This window comes from Podarcis vaucheri, assembly GCF_965113315.1.
Source record: "Podarcis vaucheri genome assembly, chromosome: 3".
NCBI lineage: Eukaryota > Metazoa > Chordata > Lepidosauria > Squamata > Lacertidae > Podarcis > Podarcis vaucheri.
In genome coordinates this window covers 111,573,353-111,599,432 of record NC_138761.1, presented here as the reverse complement: position 1 = coordinate 111,599,432, position 26,080 = coordinate 111,573,353, and the positions used below count along the sequence as shown (strand labels likewise).

Below are 26,080 nucleotides of genomic sequence, written 5' to 3'. Positions count from 1 at the left end.
TTGTTCCCCTAGCCGCATGTAGACCCAATGACTTAGCTAGATTATTCACCTGCTTGAAGGCTGTTGCAAGCTTCATCATGTTCCTAAAGCAAAACCACAGACATTCTTGCTTGGCTGCTAAAGTGGGTCTGTGGTTTTGACCTAAGTAGTAGTAGTACTTTCCATAGAGGGATCAAATGATGGCATCTCAGTGGGGACCAATTAATACCGCAAAATATTAGCTTTCCTTTCAGGACCACACGTAGGAGTAGAGTTTACATAGGTATCCCACATCTTAGATCACCATGTAGGGAGTCTCTTAAAAAAAAATGCAGGATATGCAAAGCTGTGCTATCTTATAAAATTTATACCTTCATGATTTTCTTAGCAACACATTCATTTCAGGCAACAACAGCTAGCAAAAGCGAGCTCTTCAAGATTAATTTTCTTTGTTATAACCAGTCGGAACCAGTGTGGGGAATTTTATGACACTTCGTAGACAGTTCTGAAGGAACAGTTCTGAGGGAATGTAAATGTACAGACACTAATTTTGCCACCATAAACATAAATACACAATTCAAATGCATATCATAAAAACAGGAGAAATAAATAGTTGATTGATGTAAAAGTGGAAAATATTGATTTGAATGGTTATAGTAAAATATGCAGGAAACTATGATATGTAATATGAACCATGGAAGAAGAAGAAGGGAAGTCATTGGGTTTGTAAAATGTTTAATTTGATATGTAGAAAAATGAAAACTCAATAAAAATTATATATATTTTAAAAACCCCAGGAGAAATAACCCACACAGCATAAGCTCTGCCTATATATTAGCATATGCAAAATTTATGCAGATGTTCTCTTCTTTCGTGATGCATAAGTGGCCAGCCTGAGCCCTCATCCCCACTCCCTGATTGGGCACTGTTGGTAGCAGTCCTAAAAGTCTCAAGCCCTCTATTCCAATTATCATTTTGTAAAATGCAGGAGAAACAAGAGGGTGGCTACTAATTGCTCTGAACTGCTCACCCCAGTACCAAGAAAGCCTTGGAATTTCTGGGGAAACATCAAAATTCATTTCATATTTATTTGTTACACTCTGATTGTCCATCTTCTTTTCTTCTTCTGGGACATAAAAAAATGGATTAGATGAAAGTTTTATGTGCTGAGTTGGTCAGGAAAATCTGCCTTTCTTGTGGATATCTATAATTAAAATGCTCCGGATATGTAGTCTGATGGAAAGTAACAGAGATGGAAAGGGAGACTGTATCTGATGGGCATGTAAATATATTGAGCTCGTTTTATGACTTGTTGTTCTTTTGGCATAACACAATCAGCCAATTACATATTAAAAATATGAGTCGTTGATTTGTTGCTTGTATGGATGCATTTATCTAGTCAATTTTATGGGATAGGGAAGTCAGATAGGCCCCAGACCTCTTTACAGATAGCCTGGTCTGTTGTAAGCTCTTGCACAACATCATAAAACAGATGCATAATCAATGTCTGACTTGGACAGTTTTTATTTCAGTTTCTTCTTGAGAATGGGAATATCTGCAGAGATCTCTCCCTTATTTTCCTAAACTGTGACAAATCCATAGTAGCTCAGACTCTCAGTTGATTGACAGCTTATGCCCTCTACCACATACATTCAAGAAGGTTCTATCAAGCAAACAACTGACAGTGCAAGCATACATGTCTAAGGTAAAGGTAAAGGGACCCCTGACCATTAGGTCCAGTCGTGCCCGACTCTGGGGTTGCGGCGCTCATCTCGCTTTATTAGCCTAGAAGCCGGCGTACAGCTTCTGGGTCATGTGGCTAGCATGACTAAGCCACTTCTGGCGAACCGGAGCAGCGCATGGAAACGCCGTTTACCTTCCCGCCGGAGCGGTACCTATTTATCTATTTGCACTTTGAAGTGCTTTCGAACTGCTGGGTTGGCAGGAGCAGGGACCGAGCAACGGGAGCTCACCCCGTCACAGGGATTCGAACCGCCGACCTTCTGATCGGCAAGTCCTAGGCTCTGTAGTTTAACCCACAGTGCCACCCGCGTATACGTGTCTACTTAGAACTAAAAGCACAGCACTAAATAGGGCTTACTCCCAAGCAAGTTAGTATAGAATTGCAGCCTGAATCTCAATATTTGCTACATAGCATAGTGGCTTTGATGCTGAATCACCACAAATAGATCTCAAACCATTCAGATGGTATTACAGTACCTTATTTTCCTGCTAGCGGCAGTTCCAGCCTTGCTGATGTCATCCATTTTCTCGCCATGTGTCTCTGATTAAGGGCGTTATTGGTTTATTTATTACAAAGCTTTAGTTGAGTCTATCTTCCACCCAACACTGCCAGTCTCCAGTTTTTCTTTTCTTTTTTTTAAAGTATCTGTGTTTGGTCTTTAAATCATGGGATTTGTAAAACAATTTAACTCATATAGAGAAACATCTTGCCAAAGGGGCAAATAGAAAATATGAAATTAAGTCCCCTTTCCACCTATAGGAGCCCCTTCTTCCCCTAGGCCTAGGCAGAGGCAACTGGTTCCCTTGCAATGGATACAACTATGAAGTAGTGAATTGAATAGAACGGAAGGTGAGAGGTGTTTGCTGAATTCTGGGCTTGCACAGGGCACAGGTGAAATCTGAAAAACCAAAGTCCACCTTCTGGCCAAGGCTGGGGAAGCTATGCCTCTCTTGTTCTCATGGTGGCCTGCTGGAAGTCTGCAAGCAGGACATGAACAACACAACACTTGTGATTCCTAGCAACTGCCGATTTCCCCCCAAAATAGCTCAAAAATGGCAAAAAGAGCTCAACAACTTTTCTGTTTTCACTGCATGAAATATGGCAACCCTAACTCATAGACCTGCCCCCTTTGACAGGTGAAGGTTGTATGATTGAAATTATTGCAAACTAAGCCACCTTGAGGATAATTCAATTTAAAGACAGGGTATGAAACTTAGGAGCAAAATAATAATAAAAATCCTTCAAAGCTCCTGTGCCTACAATAGCAAAGATTAATAAACTTTATTCATTGTACTGCAGTAGCTGTCAGAGTACCTGCCATTTTCTGATATTCTGATATTTCTTAATACTTGCATTAGTCCCTTAATTCACTAGGCAATTTTAAACTGCATAAACTTTGGGTCAGGGTTTCAGTGCGTAGGGAAGCCAGACTTGTACAGTGGTACTTCGGGTTAAGTACTTAATTCGTTCTGGAGGTCCGTACTTAACCTGAAACTGTTCTTAACCTGAAGCACCACTTTAGCTAATGCCCCCCCCCTGCTGACGCGCCACCGGAGCACAATTTCTGTTCTTATCCTGAAGCAAAGTTCTTAACCTGAAGCACTATTTCTGGGTTAGCGGAGTCTGTAACCTGAAGCATATGTAACCTGAAGCGTATGTAACCTGAGGTACCACTGTATATGCCATCTTTTAAGATCCAGCACCAACCTTTCATCCCAGATTGCAACATGGGACCCACGTCTTTTTAAATGAAGTGAATAGATAAACATACAGTAACAGTTTGTTCTTTTGCTGTTGGAGAAAGTCATAGCAATTCTCAATATTTTGTAAAGCTCTGGGTGAATTTGCAATCTTTGGCAACTCTGAAAAGACAGTTGGTAAGTGAAAATTGGTTGTTGGCTCTGAAAAGAGAGTAGGAAATGTTGCTTAATGTACTGCTGTTTTGCAATTGAAAAGTCTTAATGGAAAGTAGTTACTATTTTTAAAAAAGAAGCAAGCATAGGCTGTGTGATTGTTCCCTCCCTCCATGTTTATATGTTTTAATACTTCAAATCAACTAGTCTGATACTCTGGAAAATAACAACTTTTTAATATTCAAAAAATGCATTTGCCAGTTTTCTCTTTCTTTCTTTAGGATGGTCAGGCACCCTATGAAAAAGAAAGCCAAACAAGCAAAAGAGGAGGAGGAGGAGGAGGAGGAGGAGGAGGAGGAGGAGAAGAAGAAGAAGAAGAAGAAGAAGAAGAAGAAGAAGAAGAAGAAGAAGAAGAAGAAGAAGAACAACAACAACAACAACAACAACAGTGCTGATGGTGCCACCTTTGTGATCCACCTTAGGTTGGAACGTCCATTTGTGGGTCCTGACTAACTGCTTGAAGACCAGCTCCCTTTCGATCACATGAGAGATCACAGGGTCACTTTCTCAGCACCGAATCCTCCTTGAACCAGCTTCAAAGGTATCAGTATCAACTGCCTGGTGGCAAGTATAAACAGGAGGTACATTGCATTTCCCAACCCTTGGAAAGCACCAAAGAGCTCTCAAAGGAGCTTCTTCCTGAATCTGTGGTTACAGGGTGTTTTTATTAAACCACTTACGTTTTTTAGAAATGTTTCAGATCAGAAGCCAAATCCTAGGTCAGCATACCCAACTTCTTCCCTCTTCACCCTCATCTAAAGATGCTTCTCTTAATTTCCACTCCTTTATATCCCTCCCTTGGGTCAGCTGACAAGAGAAATGAAGCCTCCTTTTTTCAGTAGATCACCAGATCTGTGACTCCTGTTGGATTCTTCTTCCTTTTTCTGGTCACACTGTGGTGGGACCCAACACTTCTTTTGTGAAAGGGTTGAATACATCTTGGTTTCTCATCTCCTAAAGAATGGCAAGCCATCTTCATGTTTAAAGCCCTGTATGACTTAGGCCTGAAACATCTGAAAGTGAATCTCTTCTCTATAGCTCCCCTCTGACGGCAGATGTGGTACCATCTTGGTAGTTCCACTGCCCTCAGAAGTTCAATGGGTTGCAGCCCTGGCCTCTGACACCTGAGAGAGATATTTTTAGGGGCCATTCTATTCTCTTGATTGAAGTAGTTTTAAACTGTTTTAATATTGTATTTTTTAATTGCTGTACCAACCCAGGGACCTATCTATATCTATATCGATATATAGATATAGATTTTGATTTTGCTTGGTGCGCTAAAATGTGTGTTTTTGGACAATGAGCCTGAAAAAGTTTTTTGTTTTTGTTTTTTTAGGGGGGTACCACAGTGCAAAAATGTGTGAGATCACAGCAATGAAAATGGCTGCCATGCTTTTGTGATTAAAAAAAAAGGGAAGATGATGTCTTGGATTTTAGCTTTAAAGTGTTGGAGAGTAGGCAAAGTTCACATATAGGTGGTTTTATAAATCTGACCTGAGAAAAGTGTTTATGTGCAATCGTCTTTAATAATAATATAGGATTTTTAGTTGATTTTATTATAGAAGTCAATGCAAAATCTTGGCTTTTGCTTTTCCTATATCCAGGACAACTGCAAACTGGACATGAGTCAGCATTGGCATGAGTCAGCAGTGTGATGCAGCTGTGAAAAAGGCTAATGTGGTTTTAGGTTTCATTAACAGAACCACAGGTTCCAGGTCACAAGAAATACACACACACACACACACAGAGAGAGAGAGAGAGAGAGGGGGGTACCTCGAGTTACGAATGCCTCAGGTTACAAACTCTTCTGCTAACCTGGAAGAGTTACCTCGAGTTGAGAACTTTGCCCCAGGATGAGAACGGAAATTGTGTGCTGCCAGAGATAGATAGATAGATAGATAGATAGATAGATAGATAGATGATAGATAGATAGATAGATAGATATTGCTTTATTCTACACCACTCTGACTTCAGCTGCAGTGCTAGATGGATTGATATATTATCAGCAAATTAGACTGGGTTCTAAGGAGATGGATGAAGATGGTCAGGGCAATAGAAAACAAATCCTATGCGGAAAAATGGCAGGGACCAGGAACATTTAGCTTGGATAAAACTGGGAGGTGGGTGGGAATGATGCCGCTTTCCAAAGACCTGAAGTGTTGTCACATGGAACAGGGTCAAGACATGTTCTCTGCTGCCAGAGTAGATCTAATTAGCTGAAGTTATAGGAGGGTAGATTTCAGCTGAACACCAGGAGAAATGTTTTAGCAGCAAGAGCAGCTTGACAATGTTACAAGGCAGTGAAATGGATAGAGATTCAAATTGAATTATCGGGGAGAAGAGATTGCAATGTGTAGTGGGATACCGCCATCCGTGTTCTCAGGTTTCCAATAAGAACAGACACTGCTTCTTAATATAAAACAGAAGTAGAACACCAGTCATCTTAACAGTGACAAAGTAGCAAGAGATTCTTCTTCTCCTGCTTCCTCTGGAAGGCAGGTGGTCCCCCTCCTACAATGATCAGCTCTCCACTCACCATACGCCTGTTGCATGGACTTTACCGTCTCTGTGGATGCTCAGATCAGCTTGGAAAAGGAGTGCTTCCATGTATTTACACCAGAATTTGGGGCATCCACCAAGGTGTGCTTCTGAGTCTTCTCAGATATCCAGCATGCTGCCACAGCCAAAAGCATTCTTTATAATCTGCAACGGTTCTACACGCTATTCATGTACAAGAAGAGGTGCTGGGTTTCAAAAACAGGGCATCTTCACAATCACACCCAATTCTATCAGTTGCTATTTGTTTTAAATGATGGAAATATTCATTAATGTCCATTCACGAGAATGAGAAACATAGTATAAAGTAAATCAGAAGAGCTCCAGCCTTGATTCTACAAAAACACCTACGTCCTTGCACATGTTCTTCCACACTTTGAGTCCTCGGTAGTTTATCACACACTTGTAGACTAGTTCTCTCACTCACACATCCAGTCCCCTTTAATTAATGTGTAAATACAACCATGAGGATGTTTTGAATGGCTGGGGAAATTGTCAACACGTAGTGTGTATGGCTGTGGTGATCACACAGGGTCCCCGGACGTTTGACGGTCTATTGATCCCTGTGCCACCACTATGATCACTTTCCCGCTGCCACCAACCTGTTTTTCTTGGGTACACACAGAGTCCAGACAGTTGTTAACATTAACAAATAATCAAGTTTATTTATAAGCATGAACAAGTTTGTGGTGTCAGTTAATTTTTCTTGTCAGTTTCTTAATCTTAGTTTCGTTACTGTCCTATACGTACCTAACAACTTCAAACTGATTATCCCACTTATCTATCTGACCCCACCTAACAGTTCCTCACACTCTCTCACAACACAACTCGACCAACCCACAGACTTATCCTCCCTCTTCCTTCTCCAACTCCCAACTGACTTTCACATAACTCCAACTCTAACTCCTCCCCTCGGGTTCCCACTGGCCAATCACATCGCACTCATTTAACCCTTTCCTTATGACCCACCTAGGAGGCAAACGCCACAGCAGCCATTTTGCCTTCCATCTTATCTAAGATACTCTAATTAAAAATCATGTTTTTAAAATTAAAAAAGTAATTTTGCACTGCTCAATATTAGCTCACTTGCACGTTTCCTTCCTGTTTGTGAAATGCCCCCCAGTTAGACTGTAGTTTGCTTTGTTCCTTGCCATTCTATACTCTGAAAAGGCAACAGAATTCTAGACAATGGTTGAATGTTAAGATCTAAGAATCATATTCAATCTGTAGTTTTATGAGGTCATAAAATTCTACAGTGTAAAGGCTACATTTTTATTGCCACACTTTCTGTGGGCAATGTTCTCTCGACTGTTAAATGAATTTGTATTTCACAATTTTAGCTCCTGCGTTCGTACTAGGCTTCTACGCTACATCAGCCATTAGCCCTGCAGGGTGAATGGCTATCTCCCACCCTGTCTTCAGCATTCTGGTCCCATGCATGAACATTTTCAAAGCACTGTGGGAAGGCAGAAGCCCACCTCATAAGGAGCTGCTGGCCATAGTTCAGTGGTAGAGCATGTACTTTGCATGCAGAAGGTCTCATGTTCTGTCCGACAGTTGGACTCAGTAGGAGGAAGCTTCCAGTGTTCCTGTTATGAGAATGGTCTCATAAATTCACAGTATCCTTTCCATCCTCCTCTCTTTGCCACCTCATGTGTCAACTGTCATAGACGCATAGGCATCAGCTCTCAGTCAACCCATTCAGGACCAAGCTGGACATCCTGAGAAACTTTATAAACAGGACACCCCTTGCTCTCTGACCTTCAAAAGCTGGAAGTAATATGCACAACTCCTTTCGTATCTGTACTATTTTCTTACACATTTCCTTGGAAGCATCCTGGACTGGCTACCGTTATTAACAGGATATTGAGCTGGGTGGCCCACTGAATCAACTTGGTTCCTGGTTCTAACATGTTCTTGACTTGTGTAGGCACAAGGTGTCCTTCCTTCCTTCCTTCTTCCTGACTGACCCTACTTGGATTTGGGGGGGGGGATACATATGAGTCAGTTCCTTCACTGTTATTTTCCTTCAGGTTGAATTCAAGGTCGCATTGTTGCTTTCGCCTTACAAGGCTCTGGTAGATGGGAGTGGATGACATAGTCTTGTTTACTGTCTGTTGGAGCTGAATATACCCTGAGATGTTTACAGGTATTTCCTGCACCACAGGAAAAGTGGAGGATTTCCATCCTCAGCAGAGGCGGCTCTCCTGACTCATTGGAGACAAGGAGCGCAAGCTGTGTGTTCTTGCTCCTTCCTGTTTCTTCACCCAGCGCAATGTGGTGGGGCTATTTGATGTCTGGAGAGGAGAGGCAGCAACTGCTGTGTGCCAAAATCATCGCTTCCTTGATGATGTGCTCAGAAAAAAAAAAGTCCTGTGGGGGAGCTGATCTTTTATTTTAACTTTCAAAAGGAAGCTGTAGCAACACATACACACACAGCAAGAATGACTAGATTCCAGGCTCTGCCTTTCGCTTTGGCTGATTCAAGCATTTTGGGATGGTTGAAGTTTTCCAAACACCTCTACACTTCTAGGCCTGGCAGAAGGCTCTCCTCCTCCTTTCATGCTTTCCAGATGTGAGAGCTAAAGGGAAGCTGCCTTACAAAAAGAAAACAGGCTTTTTGTGAAATGTATCTCTCTTTCCTTTCCAGAAATAAAAACAAGATTCCCCCCCCCTTTCCTAAGAGAGTTTGGATCCCTTATTTGGACTGTTCACATATTCATCTCTATTACTGAAGGCACATCCTTCCCTCCAAACAGGAACCAGTTGAACATTCTTACATTCTTCCCCCAGCAGAACTCTGAGACCTGCTCTTTGGTTGGGGTTTAAGGATTTCTAACAGGATATAACAATCAACCACACAAAACAAGACATCCCAAGATACTTGTGTTGGGGGTGCATTGTAATTTTAGTAAGCTGGTTTAAAGTATGTGGGTACAAGCAGAATTGTCCTGAGGGACACAAGGCAATCAACAAAACTCCTTTCTCTGGGACAATTTTTCTTGGATTGCATATGCAATAAAGGTTTGTGTGACTCAGTCTCTGTGGCCAGATATGGCAATGGCTTTGTATAGACCTCCATGGAAGAATTGTCTTTCCATCGTATAAATGTAATCTAAATTAGCTTCAGAAACAAATTATTAACTGCCATTTATACTTTAATAATCACAGAGAGAACAAAGAACACAACTAGGAATGGCAGTGCTCCCAATTAAGGAATCCACCTCCTGCTGTCCCTATTAATCCACGTCACTTCTATGTCTTGTAATCTGAGTTTGTACCCTCTGTGCTTTCTGTTCTGCTACTTTTTGAGCTCTCCGTGACTTTAGAGAAGGTGGGGTGAATGCTGTCCAGAGACTGTGAATCTGTTAACCCTCTCTCTTCCAGTGTTTCTTCTCCTAGCTGTCCCCCATCCAGTATTTCCCAGCTTCTGCCTTCTGAACTATGCCTCTCTGCAAACCACTGTTCTAAATCTATACTGTCCTCCTGCTCCTGGGAAGATTCAGGATCTGGAGCAGGGGGAGGGGGAGGCTCCCACCGTTCCTCCTCAGTGCAGCCCTCCTCAGCACAGTCCCTGACAGATGAACACATATTCTGGCACGATGTAAAACCACTTCCTGTATTTCTATTTTCCTCCCAATGGGCATCTGTCACCAATGGTGCCCGTGCCTATCATTTCTTACAGCGCAGACTCCAGCCCAGCACACATTGTATTAGATCAGATTTTAAAAATGCTGAATTCTAGGCTCAGGGGTGGGGCCAATGGCCAAAAGTGAATGAAATGAAGTTCATGTCGGGAGTAGGGGAGTTAGGTGCCTGGGTCTGAGAGGGAATGTAGAGTTCAGTCCAAGTTCCCCAATAGAATGCCCCGATCACATGGTTCAGGAAGTGGAACACCATGCCACTATTACCCAATGAAAGCAAGCCATGCACAACAAACCAAGAGTGCTGATTGCTTCAGCTATATGGGGAAAAAAAACATTTGGTCTCACACATTTCAATGGTGACTCATCAGATGCTATCGCCACCTTTCAGAAGAAGTCAAAATTAGAATGTGGGCATGCCAAACATTAGAAGAAAGAGTTCTGCTTTGTAATTTAAGAGCACTAAGCTGAACTTTAAAACAGTGTTATTTGGCATCATTTTTATTATTGTTTTTTTTCTTCTTTGAATTGTAATCAGTGTTTGACATTCCCAAGTTTCTTTCTATAAAGTCAGACAGAACAATAGAGAATTTGTGACCCTTTTTCTTGGATGGCTGCAATGACTTCAATATTTAATGGCTGTGATTTTGGCTCCGATTCTTTGGCACTTGCACTGGAAAGCAGTTAGACTCTCCAGCAGGCATATTCCAAAAGAACACACCCATTTCTCACAATCTCAAGTGTATATCAATGGTGATATCTCTTATGCAACAGTAAAACATATCATCTTTCCCAGATGCTTGTGTTATCTAATAGCACACGAGACGCTGTATATAATATACGATTGCTCTGAATCCACTCGAGCTACACTTTATAAAGCTGTTTCTGTAAGACTAGCTGCATCAGAATATGGATGGGGCTGTGTGTTAAATGGGCATTCAGCTGAAAGCAATGCAATGCAGATGGACAACATCAACACCCAGATGCACATTCTAATTTCCTTTTGTTTGAAACACTGATTTATGCCTTTGATTCCATATCCAAAATGTGACTCACCTGTAGATCTCCTTTGCAGGGCAGAGGTGACATGCAGATCTCATCTAAACCTATGTAAATGAAAGCCACTGTAGTGTAGTGTTGGAGTAAGCTAGGGCCTTGGGTTCAAATCCCTTCTCAGCCATGAAACACAATTTATTTCATCCTAAACTAAGTCGCATATTGGCTAAAATGTTGCTTTTAAACTATCATGGATACTTATTAATGATTACCAAAGAATTTTAAGGCAAAAAAAGTTAAAGAGTCAAATTGCTAAGAGCAATGGACATCAGCTACTCAAGCCACAGGCATAGCCCCTGAACGTAAGGGGTTCAAACAGGGCTCAGCAATTCCCCATCCCATGTTTTCTTGATGAAATCATAAAGAATGGGATTCAATTGTTGTCCTATGTGGGGGGAACCCATGGGAACCCTCTGTGTTCAGAAACGGAGTCCACAATTGGAGTGGGACAGGCCTAAACGTTTACACCTTTCCCCAAAATTTGATGCTCAGCACCTTAGCTACAATCTGAAGAAGAACATTTTGCAATGTCCGTGATAAAGCACGCATCTCTGCCTTTCAAGTCAGTGAGCTGGATGGAACTCTTCAGGTACAGCTTGGATTATATTCCATGCCAACCAGGCAGAGTTTCAGACTCTCTTAAAGCTCAAACCAAAGACAGCAGATTATCCTTTCTAGAAGCCCAGAGCAGTCAGTGAGTAAAGGCAGGGTGGGTAGCTGGCTTCCAGACAGCAAAGTCATGACCGCTTACAGGCATAGCTGTCAACTTACAGATTTGAAAATAAGGGACCAGCAGCCTCAAAAATAAGGGATCAGCAGCCAAAATAAAGGATTTTCCAAGCACAGGTATGTTCAACTTCTGAGCCCCTCCGAGCCAAAGGCAGAAAGCCCAGCCAGCAGCCAAACGAAGCCTCAAGGAAAACCACTGTCACCTCTCCGCTGGGAAGCGCTGAGCAAAGGCAAGTCCCCAGGCAACGCAGCCAATTTGATCAGCACCAGGCATGCAAGCTCCACCCCCCAGTAATTCTTAGACTTCTTATTGGGTGAGCAACGCAGCCAAGCAACACAGTTGGAGCCTCCCTCCTCCCTGGCCAGCAGGGAGGGAGGGAGAGGAGCTGCTTCCTTTGAAACCCGGGAAATTTAAGGGACATCACCAATAAGGGACAGCAGCTGGACATGGCAGTGGGATAAGGGACTGTCCTTCCAAATAAGGGACGCTTGACAACTATGCTTACAGGGAAGGAGAAGGGATGGGACAAGGCAATGAGGAAGTTGGCACTCTGTTGTGTGGGAATGTTAAGGATAGTAGGAGAGCATATATTAATTAAATATTATCCTTCCTTCATTCACGCTACTGGGTCATGTAGCAGAGCAGATTCCCCTCAATTCAGCAGGAAGCTAGTTTGCAGACTCATTTGAATCTCTTTAGTTAAGCAATCCAGTCTGGCTTGATTAGAATGGATGATTCCTGGTGTCCCCTTTTATCCCTCTTAAAAGAATAAAGACACAAGAGTCTTTCCTTAAAAGTAACAAGAAGTTTACTCACATTCAGTTTGCAGTATGATCCCTGATGGCAAGCTTTAGCTAGTAGTTACAGAACATAGTGTGAGTTCACCCCTTATGGGAATTGAGCCCATGTGCCGCTGGCTGAGAGCAAGCAGACAGCAAAATACATTAAGAGAACAGCATAAATAGGACAAAATGGCAGCAGGAGAGCAGCATGGCATCAAGAGAGAAGATGGCTGTGTGACTTGGAGTCAGCCAGGGTCACGCCCATCTCCCTGGTCACATGCAGGGGGAGGATGCTTCATGGAACAGGAAGTCATACTGACTGGATTAACATCCTCCTGCCTGTGCCCACTCTAGGGAAACAAGGAATGTTGTATTTGACTGCTCCAATGGATTATATCCCATTTGTTGGGGGCATTGATGGGGTCACTCTGGCACTCCTGCCCAAGCATCCATACAGCACTACTTGGAGGTTAGGTACCTGGTGACAGCCCTTCTCACTGACCTCTCCTGCCAGAAGCTACTCCAGAGAGAGCATTTAAGCCATGGCTCTCCCTCTATATAGTTCTTCAGCCCTGGAATGCAGTTTGGAGAAACATCAGGCCTGTTGGAGTATCTTGTCAAAGGAGACCCTGAATGAAGAATGAAGCTGCAGGGATGCCTAAACACTGCCACCCTCTTTGGTAACCTAGCTGCTAACTGTGAACCAAAATATAGTCAGGGGGTCAAGATCTAAACATCGGTGCCAGGAGTTTTTTTTCAAATGGCTGGATCTGGAACTTTTCACTTGGTGCTGCTCAGAGCAGGCACTACAATTTCAAATGGGGGCTATTAGCTTCAGTGACTCAGGGATGCTTTCAGAGCCATTAAACAAACCAGATCACTCTTTTAATGTCAAGGATATCAAATATACAGAGATGTTTGCACTCTGAGATTGTGAGAAGATGGAGCTTTTCCAATGACAGATCTGGGATGAACACCATATTAGCGTCTACTATTTACTTCTGCAGACCTTAAAACCATTTTTACTCCACAGAGCAAAAGGCCAAAATCTGTCCGTGGATATATCTGAGCTGTGTTAGCAGTGAACATGCTTTGAGCTGTCGCAGAATCACACATTCAGTGCCAAACAATCTTAAGCTCCAACTAGAAATCTGACCGTCTTTTGGATAGAGATGTTTAAACTATTTGCCACATTAATAATTTGTGGCAGTGTCCCGCAGACTAAATATGCATGTGTTACTGAATCATAAGTTCACTGGAAGCCCACAGTCAGAAAACTGGCCGGTTAAATTGAATCAGTATGAGAAAGTCAGCCTTCCTTACCTCTTGGCACTCTTCCCCACTAACAGCACTTCTCCCCCTCCTGTCTTGAGTGGAGGTGTAACCCCATTTTCCTCCTGGACTTCTTGAGACACCTCCCACCTGGTTGTGTAGCCCCTGTCTTCACAGTTTTAGAGCACTGCTCAGTCTGCCCCTTCTGTTTCCTGGTCTTGTGTGAGATATCCCTTTCCCCCCTCTCCATTAAGATGAACTCATATCAACAACATTAAAATTCAACATTCTGTAATTGATTCCTATCTCTGCCAGCACCACTTGAAATGTCTGCAAACATTATTTGATATTACAGTAATTCGACCCCTCATAGGGATGGGCTTTTAGAAAGGCGAGGACTCGTTTCAGCCTACTGCATAAAATGAAAGCTCTGCTACCTTCTTCCACCATAAGGATCCTTGACAAATGTTGGTTTTCTGCTAAACTAATGCTAAACCTTCACCTGTACAAAGCACATCTCTCTATTCTAATAGATTCTCTTCCTCCACATTTCTCAATCATTTTGAGGAGGATGTGATATGATGTGTGGTTTATCTATCACCCTCTTTAGAATGCTTCAGAAATATGCAAAAATAAAAATAGTTACATGTATGGTTCTTCTTGCTTCCTTCCTCCCCCCCCCCCAGCAAAAAGCATTTATATGAAGTCTCTTGCTCATTCCCAAGAAATCCATCTATGTTTTGTGCCCGTTGAATTCCTGCACGAAGTATAGCAGATGTGTCGAACTAGGAGGGTGTGCTCTGACAGGGAGATTTCCCGGGAGCTAGAAGGCATTTTCTCATGAATTTTGTGTCATGACATTTGACAGCACAGAAATGGCCCTGTGTTCCTTGGCTCCCATCAACAAGGCTTGATGCCATATTTGTTTAAGCTGGTCCTGAACAGTTTTTTCCAGAAGTGTCGTCATCTTTGGAAATCCCCTTCTCTCCAATTAGCTCTTTCGAATCACTTTCCCAGCATCCTGTGCTTAAATTTTAACTCTCTACCAAAGTGCTCAAAGCACCTGACACATCTCAGAAAGGTAACTGCATTAAGTCTGCTGCAAAAATAGAAGTCAAAGAATCTTTGACTTCCTAATGACTAATAACTTTTTTGTGATGTAACTTTCATAGACTGAAACCCACTTCATCAGATGCATAATCCTCAATTGGCAGGTAAAGCTATGGTTTTCCCAGTAGTGATGTATGGAAGTGAGAGCTGGACCATAAAGAAGGCTGATTGCCAAAGAATTGATGCTTTTGAATTATGGTGCTGGAGGAGACTCTTGAGAGTCCCGTGGACTGCAAGAAGATCAAACCTATCCATTCTTAAGGAAATCAAACCTGAGAGCTCACTGGAAGGATAGATCCTGAAGCTGAGACTCCAATACTTTGGCCACCTCATGAGAAGAGAAGACTCCCAGGAAAAGACCCTGATGTTGGGAAGGATTGAGGGCACAAGGAGAAGGGGACAACAGAGGATGAGATGGTTGGACAGTGTTCTTGAAGCTAGCAGCATGAGTTTGACCAAACTGCGGGAGGCAGTGGAAGACAGGAGTGCCTGGCGTGCTATGGTCCATGGGGTCACAAAGAGTCGGACACGATTAACGACTAAACAACAAAGGTCTGGAGTGGGGATTGGAAATAGTAGGGCCTAATCATCTATCTGAAATGTAAGAGGCCCAGTACTACTGTGCCATTTATAGGCAAAGCTCCAAGATAAGAACAGAGAATTAATTGGTGATAATATCATTGTACAAAGCTTACTATGCAAATGTAACATCTGCAGTAGGAGATAAAAACCCTTATCTTGGTCCATACTTACACTGAAAAGAATCCAATTTGCTGATAAAGTCTGGTGTAAAGTGACTAAGTCCACAAATAGACAGGCATCCCTGATAGCCAGGGGTGGTCCACCCATGAGGCCAGTTGAAGTGACCACCTCAGGAGGCAGGATCCATAGGAGCAGCAGATCCCGATGTAGATTCCCTACCCCCATTCTCAATGTAGATCTTCACTCACACCTTCTTCCCTGGTGGAGAGGGAGGCACCATTTTGCAGTTTGCCTCAGGTGTCAAAATATATTGGGCTGGCTCTGCTGATAGCCATTGACAGACCTTTTCTCATCCATGAATTTCTCTGGTTAGAAGGCAACCATGCCTGCTGAAGCTGGTCTGGGTCTGGTCAGTGCCTAGATGAGTGACCAGTGGGGAATCACATGTATGGCATCTTGAGTTCCATGGCAGAAGAAACATGAGATTAAAAATGCAGTAGTTGTTGTTATTTAGTCGTTTAGTCGTGTCTGACTCTTCGTGACCCCATGGACCAGAGCACGCCAGGCACTCCTGTCTTCCACTGCCTCCCGCAGTTTGGTCAGACTCATGTTTGTAGCTTCGAGAACACCGTCCAACCATGTCATCCTCTGTCGTCCCCTTCTCCTTGTGCCCTCCATCTTTCCCAACATCAGGGTCATTTCCTGGGAGTCTTCTCTTCTCATGAGGTGGCCAAAGTATTGCAGCCTCAGCTTCACGATCTGTCCTTCCAGTGAGCACTCAGGGCTGATTTCCTTAAGAATGGATAGGTTTGATCTTCTTGCAGTCCATGGGACTCTCAAGAGTCTCCTCCAGTCTCCTTACTTACCTGCTTGGTTCCATAGACTGCTAGGAGAGATCTCAAGCCACTTGATGGAACTCAGTGATACTGCCAAAACCTCACAATGTCCATTGTCTCCAGAATATAGTTTTAAAACAAATGAAACCAAACAGTGTTGTTTTAACCAGGGCTATGTTCAATTAACTGTCACTTGCTTCTTTTCAGGATAGTAGAACTACATTTTAGCCACACAGAAATCTTGCATGGAGGCGAGATAAACTAATCTGCACAGATTCAATGATGAATTAAATCTATGTTTCCTTCCAACCTAACCAACAGCTTTGCTCAGTTTCCCCCAATCTGTTGCTCTCCAGATGGTGTTGCACTCCAACTCCTGTCACTGCTAACCACTGACCATGATGGTTGGTGCTGATGAGAACTGGAGTCCAAGAACAACTGGGCTTGAAGAAGGCTACTCTAGCTGTGATTACATTTAGGGGGCTTTTCCATTTCCTAAATTCACAATGCAAGACAAGTTTTAAGCAAAGACTTCTCAAAAAAGTTTAGTGAAGAACTGCAAATTCCATTAAATTACTTGATTTGTGCCTCTGTGGCCTAATGGAGATTTGGAGTAAAGAGCCATAGGGAGTTGCCAACAGCCAATATTGCCTAAATTGTGGTGGGCATGGCTGATTATAAACCCCAAAGGTTTAAATAAATATCTCAGGATAATCTATTTGTACAAGTTAAATAAACTCAAATCCTCTCCAATTCTTAGAACACACAATATTGAAAACAATAAGGAAATTAAGGGAGATATGTTAGCATGTCTTTCGTATCAAAGGCTTCTGATATTCCAGAGATTTGCTTATACCAGACATTATAGAGACTATTAGCATGAGAGCCCTACAGAAGAGTACTGTGGCTTTATAAGGTGAAAGGTAAAGGTACCCCTGACCATTAGGTCCAGCCACAGAAGACTCTGGGTTTGCGCGCTCATCTCGCTCTATAGGCCAAGGGAGCTGGCGTTTGTCCGCAGACAGCTTCTGGGTCATGTGGCCAGCATGACTAAGCCACTTCTGGCAAACCAGAGCAGCGCACAGAAACGTTGTTTACCTTCCCACCAGAGCAGTACCTATTTATTTACTTGCACTTTGATGTGCTTTCAAACTGCTAGATGGGCAGGAGCTGGGACTGAGCAACGGGAGCTCACCCCGTCGTGAGGATTCGAACCACCAACCTTCTGATTGTCAAGCCCTAGGCTCTGTGGTTTAGACCACAGTGCCACCCACATTCTTGCTGGCTTTATAAGGAATGGACAGTAATGGAGTGTCTGGAAAACTAAAGTCAATTTCCATTTCCACCGCTGATCTGCTGGATTGACATCATATCATCAGGTCAGCTCCGTAGACTGCAAGTTATTTGTATCGGTTTGCTGTTTCTCATTGTACATTTATGAGGATTTGCATACTTAGACATAACCTTCCTTTGTCAGTATTTGAAAAGAGAGTTGGCATATGAAAAGAGAGTTGGCACAAACCAGTAGCTGTATTAAGAGTGAAATACCTGGCATTTTCAGTGTCAAACTGCAGCACAGTCATTTTGACCAACTACAAGTAGAAATATTATACCCCGTAGACTGATTAGCAGGCAATATCTACCAGGCTTATGCATAGGCATTGGGATTCTAGCTTAGATCTATGTGCACATAGCAAGGTCTTCTTAGAATCATAGAATCATAGAGTTGGAATAGACCACATGGGCCATCGAGTCCAACCCCCTGCCAAGCAGGAAACACTATCAGAGCACTCCTGACATTTGGTTGTCAAGCCTCTGCTTAAAGACCTCCAAAGTAGGAGACTCCACCACACTCCTTGGCAGCAAATTCCACTGTCGAACAGCTCTTACTGTCAGGAAGTTCTTCCTAATGTTTAGGTGGAATCTTCTTTCTTGTATTTTGGATCCATTGCTCCGCGTCCACTTCTCTGGAGCAGCAGAAACAACCTTTCTCCCTCCTCTATATGACATCCTTTTATATATTTGAACATGGCTATCATATCACCCCTTAACCTCCTCTTCTCCAGGCTAAACATGCCCAGCTCCCTTAGCCGTTCCTCATAAGGCATCGTTTCCAGGCCTTTGACCATTTTGGTTGCCCTCCTCTGGACACGTTCCAGTTTGTCAGTGTCCTTCTTGAACTGTGGTGCCCAGAACTGGACACAGTACTCAAGGTGAGGTCTGACCAGAGCAGAATACAGTGGCACTATTACTTCCCTTGATCTAGATGCTATACTCCTATTGATGCAGCCCAGAATTGCATTGGCTTTTTTAGCTCCCGCGTCACACTGTTGGCTCATGTCAAGTTTGTGGTCAACCAAGACTCCTAGATCCTTTTCACATGTACTGCTCTAAACCAGGTGTCACCCATCTTGTATTTGTGCTTCTCATTTTTTTTGCCCAAGTGCAATACTTTACATTTCTCCCTGTTAAAGTTCATCTTGTTTGTTTTGGCCCAGTTCTCTAATCTGTCAAGGTCGTGTGATCCTGTCCTCTGGGGTGTTAGCCACCCCTCCCAGTTTGGTGTCATCTGCAAATTTGATCAGGATGCCCTTGAGTCCATCATCCAAGTCATTGATAAAGATGTTGAATAAGACCGGGCCCAAGACAGAACCCTGTGGCACCCCACTAGTCACTCTTCTCCAGGATGAAGAGGAACCATTGATGAGCACCCTTTGGGTTCAGTCAGTCAACCAGTTACAAATCCACTGAGTGGTAGCATAGTCAAGACCACATTTTACCAGCTTCTTTACAAGAATATCATGGGGCACCTTGTCGAATGCCTTGCTGAAATCAAGGTAGGCTACATCCACTGCGTTCCCTTCATCTACCAGGCTTGTAATTCTGTCAAAAAACGAGATCAGGTTAGTCTGACATGACTTATTTTTCAGAAATCCATGCTGACTATTGGTGATCACAGCATTCCTTTCTAGGTGCTCACAGACTGTTTGCTTAATGATCTGCTCCAGAATCTTCCCTGGTATTGATGTCAGACTGACTGGGCAATAATTATGCATTATCTTGTGCATTGCTCTCCAAAATCCCCTGCACAGTGACTGTACAATACATTCTACAGTGACTGGCACTTCCAAGCAGTTTACATGAAGTTTTACATGAAGTACATTGCATTATTCTAGCTGCCTCCAAGTGAAAACAAGAATGGCAGTCACCAAGGGTCCATCAGACAGAAAGGTCTGTGGCTTTTTCATCAGGTAGAGTTGGTGGCTGTTTCAGGCACATGGGGCTGTATTCAACTAACTCAAGAGATATTGGCTTTAATTTAAGTGGGTCTTCTCTGAGTAAAGGCTGGTGCCACGATTCTATGAATACAACCCAGAGTTTGGCCACAAATAACCACTCCACTTTTTCAGAGAGTGTCTTTGGTGTGGTTAAAACTCGCCATGAACACGTGGAAGCCATATCACACAAATAACTTGCTATGAAAAATGGTGCCTATGTTCTGTGTGGCTTCCGACCTTGGTATAACTAGTGCAGCATAGCGGGTATGAGCTTTGATCAGTGTGGGAATGAAGCATCCTCTAGTTGCCTATCTTCTGACAAATCTGATTCTCTTGTCGTTACTGGAGACAGCATGTAGGACTGGATGGATCACTGTATTTAACTCTAGAGAGCATTCCACATCATCTTCCCTTCTCCTTTTTTTTAAGTATACTTTTTTTAGTGGAGGAGGCACACGATGAAGGGCCTCAGATGATGATCATATGATCTGGATAAGTTTGTATGGGCCTTTGTATGAACAAGGTTTCAGGTTCTATCCTTGGCATGTCCAGTTACAAGAATTTCAATGAGCTGCAGAAGATCTCATGTTTGTGACCTTGAAGAACCACTGATGGACTGGGTAAGCAATGGTGACTCAGTAAAAGGCAGCTTCAGCACTAACACATTTTCATCCTAATCCACAACCCACTTTTAGTGGAAGCACATGGGTGGATTTCCACTGATTGTTGCTGCTCTCTAAAGATAATAATATTGACACCAAGTACTATGTAAAAGTAAACACATATAAAAGTAACTTACATGTTACACATATTTGCTTATGTGATTGTAGCTTTATGCATGTAAGATGAGTTCTACCTATACTGGGGTATAGTATGCATAAAAAATCCCAATATTAGTGAAAAATACATACTAAATGTTATGCATATATTTATGAAAATAGCATGTAAAATATATTAGGGGAGACTGTTTTACAAAGATGTGTAATCTGGGGCTGCACCCACCTTGCATGTCTTATATGGCATCAGGTGTGGGGCTAGGTAAGGGCACGACTGATTATGCAGCTGTTCCCTGCCAACACACTGAGAGCCAGTGTGGTGTAGTGGTTAAGAGCGGTAGTCATGTAATCTGGGAAACCGGGTTCGCGTCTCCGCTCCTCCACATGCAGCTGCTGGGTGACCTTGGGCCAGTCACACTTCTGTGAAGTCTCTCAGCCCCACTCACCTCACAGAGTGTTTGTTGTGGGGGAGGAAGGGAAAGGAGAATGTTAGCCGCTTTGAGACTCCTGAAGGGGAGTGAAAGGCGGGATATCAAATCCAAACTCTTCTTCTTCTTCTTCAACAGCAGAACTGGACTCCCAACCCATTATCTGATGGGCAAGCAGTTTGATCCTCCTTGGTTGCCATCTCCTCCCACCTCCAGGGGCCAACTGTGACAGGTGAATGGGACAACCCTCCTGTCCATCACTTGGTGATATGTTGTTGATGATAGCCTTTCCCCCTTCCTTCCTCCTGAGGCTACCTGAGAAGGATTATAACTCTCCCCTAGAGAGCACTCCTGTAAGAGAGACTGGGAATACAAAACAACTTTTTGTTGCAGACCTTGCTTGTAGGGAAGCATTGATTTTAAAAATCCCTAGTGTCAGAGCAAAGCTTGTGAACAAGTTCCAAGGGGATGAGGTTTACAAGCTGAGGACAGGGAATTCCCTTAGCACAATGATCTCTGGGTAAATCTTAAGGAAGGAAGTTCAGAGACAGGAAGGGTGGGTGTGGATAGGAAAATGCTACTCTACATTGGGCCTTGAATCTTAGCCCATGGATGGATAAGACAGGATCTAGAAATTAATGTGTGATGTGGAGAATTCAATTATCTATCGAACAACCTTCAAGTCTGGCAGCTGGTTCAAAGCTGATAAGGAGGAGACTGGTCATAAAGTTCCCATGGAATGTTCTCATCCCTCGTTGGCACGTGTATGAGTTAAGAAAGCATGAATCAGAATCTAATTCTGCCAAACAGTGATTGGATCCCTCAGAGGCACTGGCCTATGAGTTACCCTAACAACATGCTCTGTTGAGCTATGGGAACTATAGAGGGTGTTTGTTTTTCTCTCCTCTTGTCGTCCTGTAGCCTGATTTTTCCCACACTGTTTTCTTGTCCTTTTAGTTTTCAAAACATGCAGCTGAAAATGCAATATATTCATTGGGTTATGCCACCAACTTTTAAAGGGGAGAGGAGAAATCCAACTTTCATCTTGAACGTAGCTAAAATCAAGAAGTCTGGCAATGCTTGGAATCTCCTGGCCAGCCAAAACTTTGTGGCATGTCTGGAACTCTGGGAATCGGCCAATGGGAACATCTAAAAGGGGTCATCATCATGCAGACTGGTGTAGGATAGATTAATCACGGATGGTGAAGAATCTTCCCAGACTTTACTAGAGACATCTCATTCCTATGTCGAAGTTCACTTTTGTGCAGGAGAAAAAAGCTCTTCTGCAGTTATTTCCCTGTTGCTTCTTTACACACATTTCCAGAACAAGGGAAGACACGTGGATAAAATCCCCCGCCCCCCAAGATATGAGCAACAGTTGCTAATTCATGACACAGGCATCAGTAGTGGCTCATGCGATGGGATGGCTCTGTGGGTCCACCCCATTACGTGATCCACTACTGATGTCTGCCTAAGTAAAAGTGTTGCAGCAGCTTACCTGGAAGTGGCACGGTGATAGTAAGGATTAGCTCTGCTGGTTTGTCTGCACAGCCCCACCCTTGCTGCCCCCCTGCTGTATCCCCATTTGGGAAAGCGGCAGCAACGCCAGTGTCAAGAGAGCAGGTATCAGACCCCAACTGACAGGTGTACACTCAGCCAACTGGCTCCCCCAATAATAGAACCATATGATTGTAGAGTTGGAAGGGACCATGAGGGTCATCTAGTCCAATCCCCTGCAATGCAGGAATATCAGCTAAAGCATCCATGGCAGATAGCCATCCAACCATTTGAAGGAAAGTCCATAACCTCCCAAGGGAGTCCAATCCACTATCTAACGGCTCTTACTGTCAGAAGCTTCTTCCTGATGTTTAGTTGGAATCTCCTTTCTTGTGACTTGAATTTATTGTGAAAATAAAAAAATCCCTTCCGGTAGCACCTTAAAGACCAACTAAGTTAGTTCTTGGTATGAGCTTTCGTGTGCATGCACACTTCTTCAGATACACTGAAACAGAAGTTGGCAGATCCTTCTATATAGTGAGAAGGTGGGGAGGGGTATTACTTAGAAGGGTAGTGGGAATGGGAGATTGGCAGATAGCTGAGATGAGCCTGTTGACGACTCTTAACGACTGCAATAGGTCTTACAGGAAAAGGCAAGGGGTGAGAAGGTGAAAAATGGCTTAGTCATGTATAATGAGATAAGAATCCAATGTCTTTGTAACTTGAATTTATTGGTACAGGTCCTACCCTCCAGAGCAGCAGAAAACATTCCATGTGACAGCCCTTTAGATATTTGAAGATACTGTAGCTATCATGTCACCTCAATGTCTCCTCCTTTCTAATGTTTAGTGAAAAAGAAGAGTCTTGGATTATTCTTAAATTACAGTGGTACCTCGGGCTACAGATGCCTCAGGTTACAGATGCTTCAGGTTACAGACTCTGCTAACCCAGAAATAGTACCTCGGGTTAATAACTTTACCTCAGGATGAGAACAGAAATCACATGGCGGCGGTGCGGCAGCAGCAGGAGGCCCCGTTAGCTAAAGTGGTACCTCAGGTTAAGAACAGTTTCAGGTTAAGAACGGACCTCCAGAACGAATTAAGTTCTTAACCTGAGGTACCACTGTATAAGGCAAAGGTTTATTGTGGTGGCAGTAATGTGTGTAGAAAGAGGATTTGTGAATCGCAAGGATGTTGTATGGGTGCAACTCCTCCTCGACAAGCAAAGACTGTCCCACCCAGAGTTAACAGCAGAGGACAAGATTGGATTTCATCTGCCACAATGTTTTTCCCAACTACAGGGTTTTACTTTTCCCCAAAGGAATGAAGGCACCCATTCACTTAAAAGGAAGAACTTTGGGGTGCACTCAATAATGCATTACTACTGTTCTACTATTACTACTGGGACGCTGGTGGCGCTGTGGGTAAAACCACAGTGCCAAGGACTTGCTGATCATATGGTCGGCAGTTCGAATTCCCGCAACGGGGTGAGCTCCCGTCTTTCAGTCCCAGCTCCTGCCCACCTAGCAGTTCGAATGCGCCCTTAAAGTGCAAGTAGATAAATAGGTACCGCTTTATAGCGGGAAGGTAAACGGCGTTCCGTGTGCTTCGTCACGCTGGCCACGTGACCCGGAAGTGTCTGCGGACAGCGCTGGCTCCCAGCCTCTAGAGTGAGATGAGCGCACAACCCTAGAGTCTGTCAAGACTGGCCCGTACGGGCAGGGGTACCTTTACCTTTACCTTTACTGTTCTGAAGTGGGACAGGCCAGATAAAGGTTTTTCTGCCAGAGCAGGAACTATGTCCAAAATTATCGAGATGTAACAGAAGGAAAGGGAGAAACTTCCTAGTCATCATCCCCCGATAAAGGTAAAGGTAAAGAACCTCTGAACAGTTAAGTCCAGTCAAAGGTGACTATGGGGTTGAGGCGCTCATCTCGTTTTCAGGCCGAGGGAGCCAGCGTTCGTCCACAGACATCTTTCCGGGTCATGTGGCAAGCATGGCTAAACTGCTTCTGGCGCAATGGAACACCGTGATAGAAGCCAGAGCTCACAGAAACGCCATTTACCTTCCTGCCACAGTGATACCTATTTATCTACTTGCACTGGTGTGCTTTCGAACTGCTAGGTTGGCAGGAGCTGAGATAGAGCAATGGGAGCTCACTCCGTCATGGGGATTCGAACTGCCAGCCTTCTAACTGGCAAGCCCAAGAGGCTCAGTGGTTTAGACCACAGTGCCACCTGTGTCCCAAACCTTGATCCTAGGCTGGCCAGTCCAGGTGTTATTTGCTGTCAGAAAGTTGTCCCACAAGTAATTGGGCTGCTTACATTCTATACCAGGTATAGCAGGTATAGCCGAAAGAGGCTCTGTGGTTTAGACCACAGTGTCACTGGTGTCTCTGATATTCTTATGTAGTGGTGAAATACAGTCCAATTTAAGCATTTTTAATCCCATTGATTTTGGTGGCAGAATGGTATTTACAGAAAAAAATGGATTTACAGCACTTGTTGGATCACATTTTTTGAAGTTTAGGTTAAGCTTATACAGAATCTCAAACCCTATTTTGAAAGCCTTGAGTAGCCCTTATCTGAGTGCTGCAGAGGGTGGGTAAGGAAGGGAGTGTTCTGTGGGATCCTAAATCTGAACTAGTTCTTACGGATAGTGTGTCAAAGTTTTTTGTTGCTGCATAATACTCTTATCGTGCAATGTAGAGGCATCCAGATACCACAGAACATATTAGCTGTGCTTCTGACAGTCAGCTTCCAATGATAACAAAATCATATGGCTTGTTTTATGGGTGGCCTGAGTTTAGAAAACTCAACTCCCAAGAAGGGAGTTGAAAGGGAAACTCCTTTCCACCATCGTACTAGTTCTTTAAAATCCTTCACCTTCACCCTTAATGTTTCAATCGGCTCTCAGTTGGTGGCATCATATAAGAGAGCCTAAAGCATTGTGGCAAAATTAATTTGGTTCACTTTAACTTCATCCAAAAAACAAAAAAACCATGAACTGCATGAAAAAAATAAAAATAATTCCATTTGCTCTTTCCAAAGCCAAAGAAGCTAGAGGAGTTCTCCAACATCTGTTTACATTTTCAATATATTCAGCAACATGAGGCACAAAATGATATTTAGGGAACAAATTTACTCACCTCAGAAGCTGGCTTCTGCGTTTTGATGCCATGTCACATATCACTATCCTTACTGAAGTGCTTCCAAGTCAAAGCTGGAAGATACTGAATGATTTCAATGGGGCCTGGAGGATCAAACCATGAGGAAAGAGTATGACAAAATTTTCATAAGAACTTAGGATGTTGCCTTCTACTGTTAGGACATTAGTCCACCTAGCTCAATATTGTCGACATTCAGTAGTGACCAATGGTGCTACACAGGTGTGGGGATGTTGTGCTCTCCTGACTTCCCAGTCCTGAACATCTCTGTTGCCTACTGAGAGGGAGAGGCAATGGGGCAAGGCCAGCATGGGGGGAGTGTCAGATTGGCTCTGCCACACTATGATGAGCTATGTGGTAGCAACCTGCAGCCTTGGGAAGGCAAGGAGAACAATACAGACCCACTTTCAGGCAAGGAACATTCGAAGTCTTACCTGAGGATGGAACTTGGGTTTTTCTGCATACAAAGCAAATGTTCTACCACTGAGCTATGGCCCTTTATCTACATTTTTCCTTGCCTGATTCATTTTATCACAGTGATCCATCATTTCTTCCATATAAAAGGAAACTGAGTTTTCCTTCCATATATCTCCTAAAATATATTAAATTTG

At 43.3% G+C, this 26,080-nt stretch overlaps 1 long non-coding RNA gene across 1 annotated transcript in view; it reads right to left on the bottom strand.

The window, feature by feature from the left end:
- Positions 1–3,509: 3,509 nt before the first annotated feature.
- The window catches only part of LOC309528323, a 57,938-nt gene continuing 35,367 nt past the window's right edge, over positions 3,510–26,080 (bottom strand). Inside the window, exons 3-4 of the long non-coding RNA XR_014217661.1 lie at positions 25,452–25,555; positions 3,510–3,624 (exon numbers count right to left, since the gene is read on the bottom strand). This is a non-coding gene — a long non-coding RNA (uncharacterized lncRNA). The remainder of the gene's footprint in view (positions 3,625–25,451; positions 25,556–26,080) is intronic.